The sequence below is a fragment of the Lampetra planeri genome, chromosome 54 (genome assembly GCF_965212315.1).
Source record: "Lampetra planeri chromosome 54, kcLamPlan1.2.h2, whole genome shotgun sequence".
Lineage (NCBI taxonomy): Eukaryota > Metazoa > Chordata > Hyperoartia > Petromyzontiformes > Petromyzontidae > Lampetra > Lampetra planeri.
The window spans coordinates 5,793,708-5,811,957 of NC_136160.1; the positions used below are offsets into that span (position 1 = coordinate 5,793,708).

At 53.1% G+C, this 18,250-nt stretch overlaps 1 protein-coding gene across 1 annotated transcript in view; it reads right to left on the bottom strand.

Annotated features, from left to right (window-relative positions):
• The window catches only part of LOC144735169 (uncharacterized), a 189,509-nt gene extending 172,505 nt beyond the window's left edge, over window positions 1–17,004 (bottom strand). The window contains exon 1 of the mRNA XM_078617614.1: window positions 15,881–17,004. The gene's annotated coding sequence lies outside the window, so the exon portion shown is untranslated. The remainder of the gene's footprint in view (window positions 1–15,880) is intronic.
• Between the last annotated feature and the right edge of the window lie 1,246 nt (window positions 17,005–18,250).

Genomic DNA, 18,250 nt, shown 5'->3' on the forward strand with positions numbered 1-18,250 from the left:
CTAAATAACAACAGCGGACCGTGCAGCGATCGACCGGAAATCGGCTTCATACCGCAGCGGGCGCGCGGATCGCAACCGTCACCGTTCACATGCACGAGGCTCCCTCCCTCCGTCTGCCGCTCAACAGCGGATCGGCGGCGGCACATTTGGTTTGGAAATAAGCCGAGGTTGGGGGTGGGGGGTGGCGGGGGGGGATGGGGGCGAAGGTCACTCGAGCGGGGATGACCGTTTCGCGTGCCACGCCACTTTGCCACGTGAGCAAAGCCCTCGGTGCGGCGAGCGCACCGGGAACCATCGGCTGGCAAAGTAAAATGAAGTCAACTCCCCAGCAGTGTTTATTTAAAATGTTAAATGTAAAAAAAAAACTCTCCAGCGTGCGGCTGCGATCACCCACAAGAGTAAGTACGACGCAATGCCCGACCCGCAAATGCGAAGGAGACATCGCACCTGAATGTGAAATTGTAGTCGGTGCTCGGCCTCTTACATCAGCCATACAGAAGAGGAAGATTTTTAAAAGCCAACATCGGCCACGTGGCCTTTGCATCTTTATCAGCGGCAAACTCACCGGCTTCGACATTCAACGTCTCATCGGCTTGCTCGACAATGCCAGCGCCGGTGAACTGTCTGCCGTCAATAGGCAAGAGACCCGACGATTCTCGCTTCCGTCAGGTAGCTAGCTGGTTGCCTTCCCCGCGGCATCGGTTGCATAAAGCAGAATCACAGCAAGTCCTCGCTTGGTGGCTGGCGCGTCAACTTTGCCGAGTTGTGCCGCATCTTTGCTGGTTTTGAACAGCGTAACGAAGGAACCCACCCACTCGCCCCCATCCCACACCCCTTGCGAGGCCTCTTTTCCTCTTTGCCTTTTGGATGCCAATAAAAGGCCACGATTGGTAGTCTTGCGTTAGGCATGCGCAGACACAGGATTAAGGTAAGAACTATTAAAACTTTTAATTAATAATCGTTCTTTACAGCCCACTGGCCGGATAAAAGTCCCCCCCCCCCGATGCATTATAGGTCATAAAAGTTGTTTGACCATACTTCACCACGGGGGTCAGCGGGACCGGAGGAGAAAGATATCACTCGCCACCGATGCTGGCCGCGGCCGGGAATAAAACTCGCGTCGCCGGGTTCGTCACGACGCAGTGCGCCAACCGCAGCGCCACCGCTCCCCCCCCCCCCCCCGCGCCCAGGTAAGTTAATTACGCCGTTTAATTTATAGCCCACGCGAGGAAGCGCACCGAGTGACAAAACAAGCCCGTGCGCTGGCGCCAGATGGATCGTTACTGTCGCCCGGTTCGCGAGATGTGCGGCAGCGGCGGCTTGGTGGGGGGGTGGGGGGGTGGGGGGGTGGGGGGAGGGAGGCCTTCGTCCAGCAGTAGATAGACCACGGCCAAAGGTGACGAACGATTGACGACGAGACGATAGGTCTCTTATTTACACGGCGGGGAGATATTCCACAGCTGCGACCGCAGCCGTACCGATGGCCACTAACAGCAGCAGCACGGGTGGCTCAGATTCGCGCGGCTGGTTTCGTACGGTTACGAAAGAAGCCCAGCATACTTATGTAGAGGAGCAAAATGGGGACGTGACGTCAGGCGTGCCGTTCAGTGCGATGACGTCACGTCTCCCAGGGTACTTAAGGGAGACCCCGTGACGAAAGCGGGGTCACTGTGGGAACGGGTAGAGTAAGAAGGGTGAAGAGGGAACCAGTGGGTAGAGAGAGGGGATTGAGTGGTGAGTCTGGGGAGAAGCCGGTGGTAGCCGTAGAGGTGCTTCTCTCTCCGCTCGGTGGAGTCGGCAGAGTCCACGATCCGACACGAGAGAGAGAGACCGGAGCTAGCCGGCAGGGACCCGGACTCAGAGTAGGACCCCTAGCCCCTGGGAGTTGTGTACCCTTGTATGTTATTGTTAACCTTTAATAAACCCTTGGCGAAAGCCCATAACATACCTCCGTCTCGGAGTGTGTCCGTGGGAGCTTCTCTACACATACAAACTGCAATAAGCCCGATTCGATGCTAATTGCAAGCGCTAACGAACCCGCCACACCGCACCTCCGATTAGCGCGGTTGGCTACGTACGGACCGAAACGAAGTTCAACCGATTCGGGTTGACTGCCGAGGCTGGAACGCACCTCCGTCAGAGGTCGCAACCGGGTACCCGATACCCGTACCCTACCCGATACACGGGTACGGGTAGCCGTTTGCGACCCTGGTGCGGCCGGGTACGGGTACGAGTAGGCCGTGAGTCACTGGTGAGTCACCGTTTGTCACTCATTTCGGGTAGGGTACGGGTACGGGTAGGGAACGGGTACCCGTACCCGGCCGGGTACGGGTATGGGTATGGGTACCCATTTGCGACCCTGGTGCGGTCGGGTACGGGTACGGGTAAGGAATCAAAACCCGTTTGCGACCTCTGACCTCCGTCGTGCGCGTCGAGACAACGCAAGCTCGTGCGCTAACGAATCCCCGTGCTCCTGTCCCAACCGTCACACCGCACGTCCGATTAGCACGGTTGGCTACGTACGGTGGCAAATAAGTTCAACATGCGTACGTACAATACCGTAACCGCAGGGCGACTCTGCACTACTCTCATCAGTCCTATAAAGGGGTAAAGGCGCAGCCCTGCAAGAGCTTGCCTTACCTTTGGCCTACTCTTCCACACTGGCTAAACTGCCGATCGACCAACTGTGGAGCACCCACGTTATACTCCTGGGTCGACAGAGGCGGCCAGAGGATGGATTTAATAAAACTTGAAAAGTCATCGTTGCAACTTCGTACAACCTGGGCTTGAATCGAAGACTCGGCTGTTGATTCTCATCTGCCGCGCGGTATCAATGAACGCGCTTAGCCGCCGGCCATAAACAATTAAAAGAACCTGCGCAGGGCAAGCGGGACAGGCAGGTACACACGTGCAGGTCCACGCATGCCAGGTAACACACGCGCAGGTACACAGGTGGACCGCACGTATCGCGGGAAAGGCAACCTGGCACAAGTTGGACATCCGGCGCGAGCCGTTATGGACAGTAAAGTTCCCTCTCCGAAAGCGGTTTTGTTGTTGTTCATTTTATACTCTTTGGTTCTTTCGGTAAAGTCACGTGGGTAGAAACTAAAATCAATCACGACGTTTCGGGCGCAACACAAGCGACCGTCATCAGGTGGGACGCTTGTGTGTTGCGATCGAAACGTCTCATTTGCAAAAAGAATTAAGCGAGTGACACGGGTCAACAAACCGACAAAAGCAATACACGCCGCAGTTTACGCGCCCATTTGTCAATCCACTGCTGGATGAAGGTCCCCCCACTCCGCTACAGTCGTGGGTGGGTTGGCGGGGGGGGGGGGTGTATAACCATACTTCACCAAGCTGGTCAATGCAGGACGGTGAAGGGGGTTAGATGGACCACTCACACTCAACCCTAGACAGAGATGGTTGCATACAAGGCGGGTTGGGTCATCTCTCATCTCGCTTTGGCCGGGGAATCGAACTCCGGTCGCCGGGGTTCATAGGGCATTACGTGAACCCCCCCCCCACCCCCGCATGATTTCTCTCCCCCCTCGTGGGCTCACACCCACCTCGCGAAGAACGGCGGCGATAGAGAAAATAAAGCGGGCCGTCGCCTGGTGTAGGCCGAGCGCCCGACTTCTTTCGTAACGGTCCGATGGTTCACCACCCGCGAAATGTCACTTAACAACGAACATCAACACCTTATCCATAATGCAGGTTTTTATTATTTGGGTCAGATCGCGTAAATATATAAATGTGTCGTTAAACCCGCCACCGCCCAACACAGCCAACTAGTAAGGGTTGTCACGTAAACAGAACGTGGCCAATTCGTTACTAGCACACCGGTGTGTTGGAGAGTAAATCCACAACATTTACAATTTGAGTACGACGTTTCGCAAGCAATTGCAACGAGAATCATCAGGCGGACAGCCAGATCATCACCTTCCTAAACGGTGCGGTTCATTTAAACCATTAGACATTACGTGAACCCCCCATTTAATTTTAAGGTTATAATCCCTTGTTCATCACGACGTCCTTTTTACTTTGATGTCTCAACAGCGTGACGGAGATCGCGTGACGTGAGGGTTCTTCTGCCTTTGTAGCGAGGGTTGTGAGTTGACGCCGAGGAGGGGGGAGGAGGCACCTCGCCCCCCAATGTGGAGTGACGTCACCCGCTAATTATTATTAATGGGGGGGTCCATTTGGAGGACGTCACCTTATGCTTATTAATGAGGTGAGCTGTTGAATGTGGAGTGGCGTCACCTGTTCATGATTATTAATGACGGAGTGACGTCATGAGCGTTGCACACAAGACAGTAGCTAATAATAATGGGGGGGGGGGCGGGGTCCATTTGGAGGACGTCACCAGCTCTTGAATATGAATGAGGTGGGGGGCTGGTCGATGTGGAGTGACGTCACGAGCGTTAAGGACAGACAATCCTAGTAGGTGTATGCGGACTCTAACCCGCGCACGCACGGCTAACCACAACACAACACACACACTGTCGGTATTAAACAATCGCCAATCAAGTGAAAGTCAAGTCACAAGTGGGTGGGGGCACAACGATTTCATCTTCTGTTCGCCGCCCTAAGCCAGTGCTGGGAATTCCACATTCCAATGACAGGAACAAGTAAAAAAAATCATCCATCGATAAACCACCCCCCCCCACCCACCCCATGAGGTGGTACTAATTTTACTGACCCCCCCCCCCACCACCACCCGGCACAGTTGTACGCCAAGTAACACCACCCCCAACCAACCAGGATTTGAACTTGTCACCTTCCAACTGAGAAACCGGTCGCTTTTGTTAAAAGCCGCACACCACTACTGCTCCCCCCCCCCCCCTTAACTTCCACCCCCCCCCCACCAACCCCCCTGCCCCGCCAGACAAAAGAAAGCGCGCTTAATTAAGCCTATCACGGAGCAGGCCTCGAGAGGGGGGGGGGTCGGTGGAAATGGAGACGTGAGGTCCCTTTAGAAACTTCCACCGACTTTTTTTCTTCGACACAGACAAAACTTCCAAGTTGCGCAACCGTTGAAGGAGGCTCCGTCCAAGAAGCTCGCCGCCCCCCCCTCTCCTCCTGCCCCGTGTGGTGCGTGGTGGTGGTGGTGGCGGCGGTGGTGGTGCGTGGTGGTGACGGTGGTGGTGGTGGCGGCGGTGGTGGTGGTGCGTGGTGGTGGTGGCGGTGGTGGTGTGTGTCGCGATGACGAACACAACAAACTGACTCTTTGTTTGGCGGCACAAAAAAGCATTTAAATAAATAAGTGGGTGGGGGGAGGCGTGGAGTGGGGGGCGAGGGGGTGGGTGAGCGGTGGGCGAGGGGGTAGGTGGGTGAGCGGGGGGGTGGGTGGGTGAGCGGGGGGCGAGGGGGTGGGTGAGTGAGTGGGGGGCGAGGGGGTGGGTGAGCGGTGGGCGAGGGGGTGGGTGGGTGAGCGGGGGGGTGGGTGGGTGAGCGGTGGGCGAGGAGGTGGGCGAGCGATGGGCGAGGGGGTGGGTGAATGGGGGGCGAGGGGGTGGGTGGGTGAGTGGGGGGCAAGGGGGTGGGTGGGTGAGCGGGGGGCGAGGGGGTGGGTGGGTGAGCGGGGGGCGAGGGGGTGGGTGGGTGAGCGGGGGGCGGGTGGGTGAGTGGGGGGCGAGGTGGTGGGTGAGCGGTGGGCGAGGGGGTGGGCGAGTGGGTGGGTCGGGGGGCGAGGGGGTGAGCGGGTGAGCGGGGGGCGAGGGGGTGGATGAGTGGGTGAGCGGGGGGCGAGGGTGGGTGGGTGAGCGGGTGAGCGGGGGGCGAGGGGGTGGGTGGATGGGTGGGTGAGTGGGGGGCGAGGGGGTGGGTGGGTGAGCGGGCGGCGGGTGGGTGAGCGGGTGGGTGAGCGGGGGGGGGGCGAGGGGGTGGGTGGGTGAGTGGGGGGCGAGGGGGTGGGGGGCGAGCGAGGGGGTGGGTGGGTGGTTGGGGGAGGTGGTGGTGGGTGGGGAAGTTCTATTTTTTTTTCTCAAAAAATAAAGAGGCGAGCCATTCACACGTGGTTGGGGGGCTCGCTGTTGGCAGGCCCCAGATCTCCACCCTTTCCCTCCTCTTTCAGCCCAAGAAACTACCCAGGCACATTAGCATATGAATGCACGCTCATTATTACCACTGCTCGCGTTAAATAAACTGCTTTCGCACCGCGCGAACTCACAACGCTGTTCCTCTCACACTCCAGCGAACCCCCCCACCCCGCACGCTCTCAAAATTTGCTCACTTTTCGCGAACCCACAGCACAAAGACAAAGATATGCCGCCACCCACTCGCATGGCCTTCACGGAGTTGTGGGAGGAGGAGGGGGGGGGGGCAAGTGCTGTTAGCGAGCACCTATTAAGGCAAGCACGGGGTTCGGTGGCCAGCACCACGCCGGGCCGCCTTTGTCTCCCCAGTGGCGATACTCACACACTGCAGCAGGTGTTAATTTGAAGCAGAGTCGAACTAGGGACAAAGATCCCCCGTGTAGCCTTAACAGACTGTAGGGGCAAGTGCTGTTCGCGAGCACCGAAAAGGCCGGAACGACACACGAGGGGGTGGGTGGCCAGCACCACGCCCGACCGCCTTTGTCTCCCCAGTGGCGATGTTTACACACCGCACCAGGTACAACACCAGTGACGATTATCTCAACTGGTCCTGGGCCTCCCCTAGGTCGACTCAGCCTGAAATGAGGCCCAATACACACACACTCAAACTCGCTTCAGTCTTCGCACACACAATACACACACACTCGCTCGCACCGTCAAAGTCGCACTCTCAAAATTCGCACACTCGCTCCATTTTCCGCTAACCCAATTCCACAAAGACAAAGATCTCCCTCATAGCATTCGCAGACTGTCGGGGCAAGGGCTGTTAGCGAGCACTTATGAAGGCCGGCACAGCACACGAGGGGGGGTGGGGTGGCCAGCATCACGCCCGACCGCCTTGGTCTTCCTAGTCACGATGAGGCTGTGTCGATCAACGGGAGGCCCAGGACCGGTTCAGATATTTGTCACCGGTGTTGACCCTGAGCGGGAATCGAACTCGGGTCTCCGGGTTCGTAGCGCAACGCGCTCACCGCTACAAAGACAAAAGATTTCACAGAGACAAAGATATCCACCCACTCCCCCCCTACGTTCTTATTTAACAAACTGTTTGGGGCAAGGGCTGTTAGCGAGCGCCTATGAAGGCCAGAACGGTGCACCAATTCCGCACACGCTCACACTCAAATTCGCACGCTCGCCACACAAACTGTTCTCGTGTGTGTGTTTAGTTTCTTGTCCTTACCCCGGACCCTCCGAGGAGCACGGGATGGCTACGTACGGTGCGAAAGAAGTTCAACACAAATACGTGCATCCACTCGCCACACACACACACACGTGTCACACGACGATAGCCACACACGTAATAGGGCGCCAGGAATCGAACTTGGCGGAACGGACCAAGAGCGTGTTGCAACGTCTACTGACTAACTACCACACGTTTTATTGTGCCAGGTAAGGCCCACTGAGCTATATAGCCCTCCTGTACACCAGGCGAGGGAGTTAACATCTCCTAGCCACCGTGATGATGATGGGACAGACGCAAACTCCAGATATACAAACAGGCATCGTCAGGGTCGGCATCGAACCCACGACCTCCTGTATACCAGGCGAGGCAGTTAACATCTCCTAGCCACCGTGATGATAATGATGGGAGACACGCAAACTCCAAATATACAACAGGCATCGTTAGGGTCGGCATCGAACCCACGACCTCCGTAATACCAGGCGAGGCAGTTAACATCTCCTAGCCACCGTGATGATAATGATGGGAGACACGCAAACTCCAAATATACAACAGGCATTGTCAGGGTCGGCATCGAACCCACGACCTCCTGTATACAAGGCGAGGGAGTTAACATCTCCTAGCCACCGTGATAATAATGATGGGAGAGACGCAAACTCCAAATATACAGCAGCAGGCGTCAGGGTCGGTATCAAACTCACGACCTCCTGTATACCAGGCGAGGCTGTTAACAATTATCGGGAGGGAAAAAAACATCTCCTAGCCACCGTGATGATAATGATGGGAGACACGCAAACTCCAAATATACAGCAGCAGGCATCGTCAGGGTGGAAAATCGAACCCACGACCTCCTGTATACCAGGCGAGGCAGTTAACGTCTCCTAGCCACCCTGGAGGATGCCCACGGTGGCGATTCGTCCACCGCTTCGAGGCCAACGCCGGGCGTCCACGTGGCTCTCGGCCACACGCGCGCCCAGGTGACACGGTTAACAGTGAAACCAAACCAAAATTAAAGTCAGCTGGTGTGCAAGTGAAAGGGCGGCGGCGGTGGAACGGAGGGGCGGGGGGTTTGTGCAGCAAATCGCATTCCAATAACATTTCACGAAACAATTATCGGGAGGGAAAAAAAACCCGAGGGCACTAGGATCTCTGTGAACACGCCATTGATTTCCAATGAGCGTTTTAATTGGCAACCAAATGGGGGGGGCTTCATTCTTCCTCGCCGTGGTTATTGTTTAAATGGACTGCCGTGTGTTTATTTAAAATGTAAAACACACACACAACACGCACACAACAGGTCTAATTATTATCAATCGCGATTACGGCAAGGGGTAATTTTATATTCAGCGGAACCACGTGCATTACAATGGCGATGATATGCCAGGGCAAAGGAATGGTCAGCGGCTCACTGGACTTGCAAATCGAGCGGCCGCTGGTTCCATTCCATCTCAATGGGGGCCAAGTTTCTTAAATCCCACAGCTTCCCGTCCACCCAGCAATGTAAATGAGTACCAGCGCATACTCTTAGGTTTTTTTCGGTAAAGTCACGTAGGTAAAAAATAAAAATTAATAAAAGTAAAATAAAAATCACGACGTTTCGGAGGCAACACAAGCTTCCGTCTTCAGGTGGAACCGTCACAGCACGCTTGCTGTATCAAGTAAAAGAGAAATTCTAGTATATATACAAGGTCGGGTCTCTTACAATTTCTCTTTACTTGATACAGCAATCGTGCTGTGACGGTTCCACCTGAAGACGGAAGCTTGTGTTGCCTCCGAAACGTCGTGATTTTTATTTTACTTTTATTAATTTTAAATTTTTTACCTACGTGACTTTACCGAAAAAACCTAAGAGTATGAATCATTGCAGTCACGAAAGCTTCAAATCTAGAAGTAACAGCGCAGTCAGTCGATCAGACAGGACACGCGTGGTGGGGCAAAGTGTGGGCGCTCACACCACCTCTTCTAAGAGGTCTGGGCAGCGTGAAAGAGTAGGCCAAATACCCCCTTCTAGGAGGAGCTCTCCAGCAGGATTGTGAGCAAGCAAATGCAGAGCTGCAACTGCCTACAGCCCTTTGCCAATCCACTGCTGGATGATTTCCCAGCACAAAGTGCCGGCTGTGTGTGGTGAGGGGCGAGGTTGTTCGACCACGCTTTCAGCACGATTCACGTTCCAAGATGCAAATTCGCCACAGACCCCGCGGTCTCCGTTGGGCACAGATATTGAACTCTCTCTCTCTCTCGGGTTCAGTGCGGAGGAGTGGCTTGCCGCACCGGGAGATCGAACAGCGGAATCCTCTCGGTGGGAAAGTCCGGCGGCGCTGAAGCCACGGCCACCAGAGGAGGCGCGGCCCCTCCTCGAAGTTGCGTCTTGAGACTCTCTCGCTCGCTCGCTCGCTCACCGCCGGACGAGTAAATGACGCGTACCCCTACCCCCAACACCTTTAGCACGCACTGCCAAAACGATTCCTTCCACGGCGTTACCGTTCAAGCGATGATCCCCCATCATCGGCGATGAATCGGATTCACCGATGGAGCCATCCCATCAAACGCGTGCACGTCGATGACTAAATGCGGACTGCCAAAACGATTCCTTCCACGGCGTTACCGTTCAAGCGATGATCCCCCATCATCGGCGATGAATCGGATTCACCGATGGCGCCATCCCATCAAACGTGTGCACGTCAATGACTAAATGCGGAGGGGGCGGGGGGTGGGAAACCCAATCGGAGTACCCTGAGAAAAATCCATGGGGGGAGAGAGAGAGACACGCAAACTCCAAATATACTACTGGACACCTCTGTGCAAACTACTGGACGTGTGAAAAAGAGCTTTATGGGCAGCCCGCACCACCCCCCCCCCTCAACAAGTTGCTGATTTTTTTTTGTTCACGAAACAATCTTCATCTTCTTCACACCACCCCCCCCCCCCGGGGTGTTTACATTTGCAACGTTGGATTGTTTTGTTCACAATGTTACCGCCGCTTTGCAATTACAACGCACGAAAACAAAAGATTGCCCATATTCCACCACACCCCCACCACCACCAGCAACCCAGCTCGTGTTTCCTGCAACAGACTGTTGGGGCAAGTTGCTGTCAGCAAGCAACCCCCCCAAACGTTGATGTTGTTACACGCCACACCAAGATACTCCTTTGAGGCCGAGTCGACCTAGGGGAGGCCCAGGACCGCTTCAGATAATCGCCACCGATATTGGCCGCGAGCGGGAATCGAACTCGGGCCGCCGGGTTGGTAGCGCTCACCACCACGCTACCGCTCCCCCATTACAATTAACAACAAAAGACAAAGATCCCCCGTACAGCCTGGAGCAGACTGTGGGGCAAGTGCTGTCAGCGAACAACCCTGTGAAGGCCGGAGCAACGGTACAAAGAGCGGGTGTGGGTGTGAGAGCACCACGCCCGACCGCCTTTGTCTCCCTAGTGGCGATGTTTAAACACCGCACCAGGTACTCATTTGTGGCTGAGTCGACCTAGGGGAGGCCCAGGACGGGTTGAGATAATCGCCACCGTTGTTGGCCGTGAGCGTAGCGCTAACCACCACGCTACCGATTCCCCGTTACGATTACAACAAGCACACAGCACACAGGCGGACTCACTATCATCACAACAAGCGGCAACTATGAACGCATCAGAAGGCCAGTGTCCGCTTGGTGCACTCGCAAAGCCCTTCGTCTACTGCTGGATGAAGGCCTCTCATAGCCAATACGCCGATTTACATGACAGTACCGATGACAGCGATGGTGGTGATGGTGGTGGTGATGGTGGTGATGGCGGTGGTGGTGATGAGTCGTCACACCTTTTCCAATGTACACTACACACATTCAAGCTCACGTCCCCGTCGTTATATTTTCATTTAAAAAAAATGTTCCCCAAGCTACGGTTTGATTGATGATGGTTGTGGTGATGATGATAGCGGTGTTGGTGGTGGTGATGATTCTCGCGGTGACCACGATGGTGATGGTCACGGCGATGATAATGGTGACGACAAAGGCGGTGATGATGGTCATCGTGATGGTGATGATAGTGATGGTGATGATATTGATGGTGATGATATTGATGGTGATGATAATGGTGAGGATGACAATGGTGGTGATAATGATGGTGATGATAATGATGGTTATTATAATGGTGGTGATAATGGGGATGATGATATTGATGGTGAAGATATTGATGGTGAAGATATTGATGGTGATGATATTGATGGTGATGATATTGATGGTGATGATATTGATGGTGATGATAATGGTGGTGGTGATGATAATGATGGCTAGTATAATGGTGGTGATGATAATGGTGATGATGATATTGATGGTGATGATATTGATGGTGATGATCTTGATGGTGATGATATTGATGGTGATGATATTGATGGTGATGATATTGATGGTGATGATATTGATGGTGATGATAATGGTGGTGATGATAATGGTGACAAAGGCGGTGATGATGGTCATCGTGATGGTGATGATATTGATGGTGATGATAATGGTGGTGATGATATTGATGGTGATGATATTGATGGTGATGATAATGGTGGTGATGATATTGATGGTGATGATATTGATGGTGATATTGATGGTGATGATAATGGCGGTGATGATATTGATGGTGATAATGGTGGTGGTGATATTGATGGTGATGATAATGGTGGTGATGATATTGATGGTGATGATAATGATGGTGATGATGATGGTGATGATAATGCTGGTGGTGACCATGGCGATAACGCCACACTTGTGCATACAGACTACAACACGCATTGTACGGCATTTAACAAAAGTATGTACACATGCCCTGCATGTGTATACAACATCCAGTGTTACGATGTCGACGTGACACGCGTTTGCATGAAGATGTTGCAATCTCTCTCTCTCTCGCTCTCATTGAGTTCACAATTTGACACGTGAAGGTGACATTGGGTGGTGATGACAGTGCCACTTTGTGCCACCACCTATGGCATTTAAACAAAAGTGTCCACACAACACGTCCACACGTGTACACGGGTGATGATGATGATGATTATGCTGCTACACTACTATCGCTGGCTGAATCAAAATGCCCTTACAGTTGACAATATTACATGCTGATGATGACGCCGGTGGCAGTAAAGATGTACTGTAGATTGTAAGACGTGCAATTGTACAAGACGCGTATCCCGATGACAGTATAACAATGTCCACACACACACACGAGTGTGAGAGAAAACAAAAACACCGCACTATAGACATGGCTATAGTGTTTGGTTTTGTCCGGGAAACGGACGTGAATTCAGACAGCAATTGCCGATGTTGATCACTTAAAACAACAACAACATATTTTTCGATTTAAAGCTTTCGTGACTGCAGGGATTCATCTTCTTGGTTCTTTCGGTAAAGTCACGTAGAAGGGAAATAATAAAATAATAAAAATAAAACATTCAAATAATTCTTACGACGTTTCGGCCACAACGCAAGCAGCCGTCCTCAGGTGACGCTGTCTCCCCGACAGACCTGGTCTTCACCTGAGGACGGCTGCTTGCGTTGTGGCCGAAACGTCGTGAGAAATATTTAATGTTTTATTTTTATTATTTTATTATTTCCCTTCTACGTGACTTTACCGAAAGAACCAAGAAGAACAACATCTGTGTCACATTGCCTCCGGGAGACACAGTACACGTTACTGTACCGTCAATGCGTGCAATGATGCCCATCAGCCCCCAGTACAACGATCGTGGTCTGCGTGAGTGCGTGTCAATCTTTAACTTCAACTTAATTTCCCTGTCTCCAGGCCCTGCATAACGCAGTCGCTGTTGCAGATGATGCTTTTTCTTCTTCTTATACTAAACGATGGTGAACACTACTGTAGGACATGCTCCCACTGTACGTGGTGTACGGATGATGCCGATGAGAATTTAGTCATGATGCCACTTGCATGCGGCACAATGCTTTAGATATGATGCTGTGGTCACACAACTGATGATGCTGTTGGCATGCCACTCGAGTACACAGCTGATGATGACACTGATTGACGTATGTCACTGTACATAAACATATGATACTGACTGATGGTGATGGTAACGTAGCCATGATACTCAAGCACACCGCTGATGATGATACATGAGATATGATGTCACTGTACGTAGCTAACACGATGCTAAAGTTACATTAACTACGATTACTGCAGTACGTAGCAGCTGATAATGCTGCTGCTGCTGCAGAGAATACTTTAGGGTATGATACCACTGCAGTAACACATTGCTGATGATGCTGTTGGTACGAGCCTACTGTAGTGAACAGACGTGTAGCACATTACTACACATATGATGCTGTGGATGTCACTACTGCAGTACACATGATGGCAATGATGTTGATACTATAACGTATACTATAGTAATACACACGTGATGATGATACTATAACTATGAAACCACCAGCATAGTAAACCGATGATCATGGTGATGCTGATAATTAAACAGTATCTGATGATGGTGATGCTTGTGACAATAGCGATGGTGATGATTATGAGTGACATTGATGATGCTGACAATGATAGCGGTGATTCTAATTGCGATGATGATCCTTTTGATAGTGACACACGCTGCTGCTGATAGTGATGACGGTAATAACGGCGATGATGATGGTAAGTCGTGATGCTGATGATACTATTGATGATGGGAGTGATGGTGGTGCTGATGATGCTGATTATACAATTGCTGATGAAGATGATGACGCTGCTGATAATGATGAATCACTCTGCTGCCCCGATTGCGACAGTGATGGCGTTTACGATGCTTATAATGATACTATTGGTGATGATGATTCTGCTGTTGATGAACGATTACAATGACTACATCAGAGCAACCATGGTTCTGCTGATGATACTGCCGCTGATGAGGATCACGATGTTGCTGATGATGCTGCTGATCATGCCACTCTCCTACTGATAATTGCTGATAGATGCTAATAACCAGAGGTGTGGATTCGAGTCATGTGACTTGGACTCGAGTCAGACTCGAGTCATGAATTTGATGACTTGCGACTCGACTTGGACTTGCATAACAATGACTTTGTCCCACCTATGAGATGTGGACTCGAGTCATGTGACTTGGACTCGAGTCAGACTCGAGTCATGAATTTGATGACTTGCGACTCGACTTGGACTTGCATAACAATGACTTTGTCCCACCTCTGATAATAACAATGATGACGCTGACGATGATCATACTGCTGCTGATGATGATGCTGGTACTTGCATACATTCTGATGCTTCCGATGATGGTGCTGCTACTACCAACACTGCTACTGCTGATGACACTATTGTTACTGCTGCTGATACTACTGCTACTACCAACACTGCTACTGCTGATGACACTATTGTTACTGCTGCTGATACTACTGCTGCTACTACCGACAATACTACTGCTGATGACACTATTGTTACTGCTGCTACTACCAACACTGCTACTGCTGATGACACTATTGTTACTGCTGCTGATACTACTGCTGCTACTACCGACAATACTACTGCTGATGACACTATTGTTACTGCTGCTACTACCAACACTGCTACTGCTGATGACACTATTGTTACTGCTGCTGATACTACTGCTGCTACTACCGACAATACTACTGCTGATGACACTATTGTTACTGCTGCTACTACCAACACTGCTACTGCTGATGACACTATTGTTACTGCTGCTGATACTACTGCTGCTACTACCGACACTGCTACTGCTGATGACACTATTGTTACTGCTGCTACTACCAACACTGCTACTGCTGATGACACTATTGTTACTGCTGCTGATACTACTGCTGCTGCTAATACCAACACTGCTACTGCTGATGATACTATTGTTACTGCTGCTGATACTACTACTGCTGATGTTGCTACTATCCACACTGCTACTGCTGATGACACTATTGTTACTGCTGCTGATACTACTGCTGCTGCTAATACCAACACTGCTACTGCTGATGATACTATTGTTACTGCTGCTGAAACTACTGTTGCTGATGATGTTGCTACTATCCACACTGCTACTGCTGATGACACTATTGTTACTGCTGCTACTACCGACACTGCTACTGCTGATGACACTATTGTTACTGCTGCTGATACTACTGTTGCTGATGATGTTGCTACTATCCACACTGCTACTGCTGATGACACTATTGTTACTGCTGCTACTACCAACACTGCTACTGCTGATGACACTATTGTTACTGCTGCTGATACTACTGCTGCTGATGTTGTCAATACCGACACTACTCCTGCTGATGCTACTGCTGCTGATGCTACTGCTGCTGATACTATTGCTGATGTTGTTGCTACTACCGACACTGCGACTGCTGATACTATTGTTACTGCTACTACTGATACCGCTACTGCTGCTGATACTAATGCTGCTGCTGATGATGCTGCTAATACCGCCACTGCTAATGCTGATCCTACTGCTGCTGATACTATTGTTACTGCTACTACTGACACCGCTACTGCTGCTGATACTACTGCTGCTGATACTGCTGCTGCTGTTAGCCTTACACATGTTATAGACACATGGACACACCACCACACATCCTCCTCCTCCTCCCATCAAACTCACAGTAGATCCGTAGGCGCTCCACTCAAAAGCGCCGAGGCCGCACATGAACGCGGTCGTAGTCGGCGACGATGCTGCTGCTGATGTTGATGTTGTTGCTGATGATGATGACGATGAGACGCTCACCAAGACGATAACGACGAGGTGGGATCACGATCGCCAGATGATCTGACACTCCAGCCAGCAACGTCCTCGGACCTCTCTCCTCCGTTAACAACAAGAGCTGACATCCATCAACAAGCCGCCTTCACCACCACCACCACCAACCTCCTCCTCGTCGTCTTCCCCACCCTTCCTCCTCAAAGTCCCTCTCTCTTGTAGTCGAATCTTTTTTTATCTGTTCTCCTTCGAAGTGTCCGGCGAGAATTTGTTGTTAATTTTTGTTGTTAAAAGCCCGAGCCCGAGGACGACTGCGATGACGGACGGGCGGCGTTGTTGAGGCTTCCTCTACCCGCTCGCTCTTTGTGATGTTGAGATGATGTTGTTGTTGTTGTTGGTTGACGATGTTGTTGTTGTTGATGATGTTGAGGTTTTTCTTTTTGGGGAACACGTCGCGTTTGCTGCTGTAGCAACAGGAAGTTGCTGTCGCAGCAGCAGCAGCAACAGCAGCAGCGAGATGTAAATCAGAGAGGAAAGTGATTGGTGGTGGCTCTCGCCGAGTTTTGTTTCAAAAGCGACACCCCCCCCAAAAAGCTGCTAAAAACGAATCACATAAAATAGACCACGGCTCCTTGACAGCCGCTTACCCTAAGTAAGTGAGAAAGCAATTAAAAAAAGAGCCAAACTGAAGATGATCCTGACGGTGACGAGGCCGGCGAGCAGAGGGGATGTTGAAGTGAGTTGAGGCGACGGTGGCGATGTTGCTTGGCAAGAATAAGACGAAGATGATGATGGTGATGATGGTGGTAGCAACGAACTCAAGTAAAACCACCGCTCGCTCCCGCCAATTAACGCCACGTTTGCTTTAATTGCCTCGCTTACCCCTTCCCCCCCCCACCCCACCACACACACACCTCCACACACACACAACTGCTTCGGCTGCTGTACGCGAGGTGTGAGTAGCAGCAGCAGCAGCGGCAGCAGCAGCAGCTTCAAGTGAAAGCTGCTCCAACAAAAAAAAATGGCTGAGTGATGCGTCTGCGCATGCGCAGCCGGAGCCAACCCCCCCCCACCACCACCCGCCCTCGCCACACCAACCCCGCTGCACGCCGGGAAAAAGCAATTAACGGCCTCGTTAATTATTCATGAGGCGCTCATGAATATTCATGAGGGGGCGTGGCCGGGGTGGGTGGGTGGCGGTGGATAGTCATGAGGGACGTCACAGAGCAACACGCCCACTTTTGCTTCAACCCCCACCCACCCCCACTCACCCACCTCGTCACTGATTGGTCGAGTGGCTGGCCAATCAGCGCGCGACGTGGGCGGCTTTGGCTTGGGAACCCCTTTTCCCCCCCACCCACCACCCCCCCCACCACCACCCCTCCCCACCACCACCCCTCCGCCCCACCCACCATCTCCCCACCACCACTCCTCCCACCCACCACCTCCCCACCACCACCCCTCCCCACCACCACCCCTCCCCACCACCACCACCTCCCCACCACCACCCCTCCCCACCACCACCCCTCCCCACCACCCCTCCCCACCACCACCCCTCCCCACCACCCCTCCTCACCACCACCCCTCCCCACCACCCCTCCCCACCACCACCCCTCCCCACCACCCCTCCCCACCACCACCCCTCCCCACCACCACCCCTCCCCACCACCACCCCTCCCACCCACCACCTCCCCACCACCACCCCTCCCCACCACCACCTTCCCCCCACCACCCCTCCCCACCACCACCACCTCCCCACCACCACCCCTCCCCACCACTACCCACCACCACCACCTCCCCACCACCACCCCTCCCACCCACCACCTCCCCACCACCACCCCTCCCCACCACCACCACCTCCCCACCACCACCCCTCCCCACCACCACCCACCACCACCACCACCACCCCTCCCCACCACCACCTTCCCCCCACCACCCCTCCCCACCACCACCCCTCCCCACCACCACCCCTCCCCACCACCACCACCTCCCCACCACCCCTCCCCACCACTACCCACCACCACCACCTCCCCACCACCACCCCTCCCCACCATCACCACCACCCCACCACCACCCCTCCCCACCACCACCCCTCCCCACCCACCACCTGCCCACCACCCCTCCCCACCACCACCCCTCCCCACCACCACCACCTCCCCACCACCACCCCTCCCCACCACTACCCACCACCACCACCTCCCCACCACCACCCCTCCCCACCCACCACCTGCCCACCACCCCTCCCCACCATCACCCCTCCCCACCACCACCCCT